Below are 5,845 nucleotides of genomic sequence, written 5' to 3' on the forward strand. Positions count from 1 at the left end.
TCCACCCGCACTTCAAAAACGCATCAATCAAGTCAGTCAAAAATGTCACAGACCTTCTACTTGTCATTGCGGGCTACTTTGCGGTGATTGATCGTCCAATGGTCGTCTCCCTCAGTCCCTAACCGCCCCATCCCCTCTCTTACCCATGCATCAATTTGCACACTATATGTGAAAAATAACAAATGATAATGTTTTGAAAAATTATTCACAAAATATCCTGTTCCAATTCAGATAAACAATTGCCTTTTACTTAAAGGAGGGAGACAAACAGAGACAGATGGCGACAGAGAGGGAGATGTGCCAGGATTGCTTTCTATGTTGACATTTAAGGTTTAGAAGCTGTGAAAAAATGTACGTGAGGGTGTCTGTGGGTTTCACGTGTGCCTTGAGAACGGAATATGCTTTAAATATTTGATGCATGTTGAAGGCTGCAGTGGCCTCTATAGGCAGTGTGTGTATACAAAGACCCATTAAGCTGTGTTCTCATGGGGAAGGTGTGATAGGGAGAGATTCAGGCTGCCAGCACTGTCTAAATGCATATCTGCCCAGACTGACTCAAACTGGCCTCAACATAAATACCTTTGAGGCTTGTTTTCTCTTTCCCATTCTTCCTCATTTATTTCTCTTCACAGAATCTATTCAACTCTCTCTTCTTCCACCTGCTACTTTCTAAAACGTTGTCACTCACTTTTCGCTTGTCTTTGTCTTGTTGCTCTCTTCGTCGTGTCTCCTGCTAACATGATTTGTCTGTTTCGCTCAGTATCCACATGTATCCTCTCTCTAGCATTCTGTTTTACATGCTGTTACCTTGCGTCCATTGCTCCATAATGCTGCTCTCGCCCCTTCCCTCCCTCTCTCCCTCCCTCCCTCCCTCCCTACCTCATTTCCTTGCTCAGAACTGTCAAATGGCTTCATGAAATGAGCTGGATAGATGATGAGAGAGATTGCAATCCAAATGGTGTGACATGAAGCATTGTCCCAGGTCCCTTTGATAAATTAATTCAACCGAGTACTTGATCTGTGGTGAACCATGCTAATTAGGAACAGGAACCCAAACAAAGATGTCTCTCTGTAATTGAGGTGAGGTCAGAGGGATTGAGAGGAGTGTGGACATGCCTGCGACTGTGTGTGTGTGTGTGTGTGTGTGTGTGTGTGTGTGTGTGTGTGTGTGTGTGTGTGTGTGTGTGTGTGTGTGTGTGTCAGAGAGGGAAAGCTGTTTGTGTTTGCGTGTTTGCATTCCCGCAGGGAATTGACTTGATACTCCCTTTGGGGAGCCGGTAATGGTGGTCTTTCCCTTTGAGTATTTGCTTTGCGGCTGGAGACAGAAGGTTGGATGACCTCGTTTTCCAAGTGCAATGAGACTTGTCCCCTACACTGTAGCATGGTTCCCATCCCACTTCTGCCATTATTATTCTAGTGGGGATCTGTGTGAGGTCAGTGCGGAAATTGAAAAAGCAAGGGCAAACCACTCACTTCATACTCAAATTACATAAGCTCACTTGCACATTGATTCCATCTATGCATTGAAATGGATCTGTGGAGGAACAGCAGCCATGCACTGACCAGTTCATTCTCTTAAATAAACACTATTGACATGTTTAGCACCAATCCAAACGACCTCTACTGTTTAGCGTCCCATCATTGATATTATTGACGTGTTTACAATAACTGAGTGGTCATGCATCTGTCATTCCCAGGACATCCATATGTTCATGATTGATCCGGAAATAATCAGAGAAATGCCTTTAGACAACAATTTGCTCTCAGGTCATTAGCGACCTGAGAGACGGGGAGAAGGAGGGCTGAAGGGAGGGGTGGAGGGATTTAAGAAACAAAGTGCTGTACACAACACACACAAGCATGTCCATGTCGACACTCAAGGCCAGGTTACATAGTGAAAACAGTGCCTATCCAGAAGTGACCATGTTTACTTTGAACACATGAATCACTGCTGACGAGCATAGCCGCAGGTGCCATGTCATCACCCGGTATTAGCTTATAACATTTCATTATATTTAGTTTATAGGTATCATCCTTCTAATGATTAGAATTTTAAATTCACTACTCACAATAATTTCAATAATCATTTTAACAGGAACTGTTACCTATAGGGTCATATCTTACACCTGGTGTGAAGAGACGCACAGTGCAGCCCTCTCCTTCACAGTGACACAGTGACTTGGCTCATATGCAGTCAAATGGATTTCTTGATGGGACAGAGGATTGGGAGAAGGCGGAAGCAGAGGGTCCACCGGCCAAGGACCATATACCTGTCCCTTCCATTCTTTTACAATATTCCATGAACAGCAACAAATAGTAAATGTAGTGCACTCCTAATATAAAATATATAAATATAAAACTCAGCAATATAAAACAATTCCAGGGCTGTACAAATAGCTTGAAGCTTTATTCATAACGTTGACATCCAAATTCTAAATCTACATTTGAATGCCGCACAGCTTCTTTTTTTAAATGTCTATTCATTCTGTTTAAACCTGATATTTATACAGAGCTGTAGAATTAGATTCCTCTGGTGGCTATGAGGGATTGTTTCCGACTTGTGTAATCCAAACATTTCCAGTAACTCCAGATCGTTGTTCAGTCATTTTCGAAATTGTATCTAACGAAATATTCAGCTTCAATCCGTATTTGTTAGCATTCGGCTTTTCGATATCAACATTTTCACTGCAGAAAAATACTTTCCTCTCCATTTTGCCAATTTAAATAGCAATACGCCAGGTGCGCATTTAAAGGTAATGGGAGATGAAACTGTTTGATTTAATCTGTTACATCGAAAACACGCTAATGATTAATTTAGAGAATATATATAATGTTTACTGCAACTGTCACCATAGTTAAGTTTAGCATTGAGCTAAAATAAAATACCCTGCATCCACATCAGTTGTGCACAAGTACTCATAATATGTTTACCAGTCATACATACTGATGAATATGAAGTAAGAACATCTAGCTGGATTGTCAGTGTACATATACAGGGAATACAAATTGCACCTGTCAGGAAATATGAGGTAAGAAAGTTTTTCACTGTAGTGGGTATCAGGAGTGTGAGTAATATTTACATAAGGGCATCACAGGAGCTGACACTCTACCATTATTATGAATATAAGGTCAGAAGAGGCTTGCTCACAGCAGCCAATACACATTTTCTACAAGTACCTAGCTGAATATTTCACAGAACCTTGAGCAAAGTGTTGTCTTGGTAACTCGGAGTGCACTATCTCATTTGTCAAACTGGGGCAGGGCTATGGGTTTAGATTGGGGGCCATTAAACCCCCAATCCCCCACTGGGAGGACTCATGCATATTTAAGTGGGTTAGATTAAAGGTTGGTTGTCTGGAAGCAGTATGTGTCAACCAAGACTGAACCTTCATCTGTGACATGTCGTTAACCCTTTAATTGACTAATAGGTGGTGAGGTTGAAGATATGAGCTAATGTAGCCTTTTCTAAATGCAAATGTTGGCAGCGCGTGCACACTTCACTTCAGCAACGGGCTGTAGTGACGGGCACTGACACATAGACTCTAGGTGAAAAGGTAAACCTGTGACACTTGGATCTCTGAGAATGTGTTTTATCTGCTACTGCTGATATACACAGGCCATCCTGGTGCTTGCTTGAAATTAATTAATGATTTCTCTTTTATCAGTTTTTTTTCTTCTATTTTACATTATTTGGATTTATCCGACCTCCAGACTGACTTGGACATGCCTCAAAATGAATGCTACTCTTTTTCCATCTCTCTGTGCACTCCCATAACTGTGAGGATTTTTGTGCATTTGCCATAAGAGATATTCTAATTACAGCCAATTTCCCCCATAATTTCCCCAAGGCAAGGGTCCTCAAAAACCCAGTGAGAGTCAAGGGAGGCAAAGAAAAACATCAAACAAGCTATAATGCACACCGTCTTGTTGTGAACAGGACACAGAGTAGGAGTGGAGGCATTTCTTCACCTGTCATGACTGTGAGAACGTCTGTAATTGTGACTGTCTGGCTGCTTTCTGTGTCGCTACACTTCTATAAAGACAGCCAGTGAGCTCTGTCTTTCTATATGCCAAAGTAAATTATATGACTTTGTGTTTGCATGTGGGAGAGTGAGTGGGAGAGGGCTAGATTGGTATGCCTATGTGCATGAGCATGCAAGTACAATATCTCTCACATCTCAAATCTCCTCTTAATCTTGTTATAATTGCCTGGTGAGCTGCCGTGCTATCCTCCTCCCTAACACCGCCTCTTCCACCTGACCTTGCTGCTTCACATTCACCTCCACAACAGTAGAACATTTCAGTTAATAAAGTAGACACCAAACTTTAGAATTAAACACCAGATAAAACCTTGTTCTTTCTCCCTTGGGAGTAATTGAGCTTGGGTAAGCCTTAGGAAATGGAAGGGAAGAACATTTATTTTTGAGAGAAAAGACTCAATGTTCTGTCAACAATTGAGCAACAACAACAAACATATGAATATAAACTTGTAACAGGGGAACCTGGATTTTCAACATTTTGTAATTAAGCCTAGATAACTAAATAATAATAAAAACACATCTGAAGAAGATAAATGGATTGTTTTTCATCTTCAGACAACTCTCACTCCCAATGCCTAAAATACTGCGACTCGGTCAGTGGTCCTACGCATCAAACTGTGACGCTCTACACACAGTTCTTTGAGAACCACATCTTCTCAGCCTCCAGCCCTCTACCTACGGCAAAGACGGGCAAAGTGCCTGTGGCACCTCTCCACATCTGCAGCCTCTGAAAACAATGACAATATTCTGTTTAATCAGCATGACTGCAGTCCGAAAGGCCAGCCAAATGTGGGAAAGGCTGAACATCAATGACCCATGGGGAGCAGTCTTAGAGCCAGGAGAGAAGTGCTCCATCTCAGCCAGGATGACCCAGTTCGTCCAGCTTTAAAGCTTTGACCTCAACAACCACCTGTATTGTCCAGCGCCAAAATTAGCTTCAGCAAAGTCACCCTCACACAACATGAAGACAAACGTTCCCCTTGACTCACAGTAGTACACTCATTTATTTTGTTTTTGGTATGCAATCCACTGTGGTCATTTTACTTGATATATAGTGTGATCATAGCACTGTTTTAAGTTGTAAATGTAAGTTTTTGTAATTTTTCACAGTGTAGGAAATCGCTCAAAGGGTAAAGAACTTTATAACTTCAGAGTCTAGTAATTTATCCCTCACTTTGTTGTTCTTTCACACAATTTAATACAACACAATACATACCTTTTATCAGATCCCCACACTCTTCTCACCTTGTATGTGAATGTGAGTGAGTATGTTTGCAAATGTTCACAAGTATAACATTTAATATGAATTTTTTGGGGCAGCAGGAAGCGCAGAGGGTCCGAGGTGCCAGAAGAAGAGAGATAATTGGTGATGGAGATAGACTCGTAAACACTGACTGATCCAATCTTCTCATAGAAGAGAGAGAGCAGGAAAAGGGAGATAGGCAGAAGTCAATCATACAACCAGGCAGTGAGAATTAGACATAAACTCAGGCAGACAGCCAGACACACACATGCAAAACAGACACACACACACAACCTTTCCAGTGGCCAGGTAGAGACTTTGTGCTGGGGGTGCTGGGGGACAGTGTTGTTCCAGAGAGATTATGGGGTACATGGGTGGCACAGATCCCATCAGGACCTTAGGCATGTAGGCTAAAGTCAGTGAAGTCACTAACACCTATACAAAGTCTGGGGGAGCGCACACAGAATTATATTCGCCACATTCAATCTCTGAGCAGGGCCTTGAGATGCATGTCTTTCATGGAAAATAATGGGAAAATGGGAAAACAATGAAATTGAGGAGA

Source organism: Cebidichthys violaceus, unplaced genomic scaffold, assembly GCF_023349555.1.
Source record: "Cebidichthys violaceus isolate CVI_PGR_0920_01 unplaced genomic scaffold, fCebVio1.0.p SCAF_27, whole genome shotgun sequence".
NCBI lineage: Eukaryota > Metazoa > Chordata > Actinopteri > Perciformes > Stichaeidae > Cebidichthys > Cebidichthys violaceus.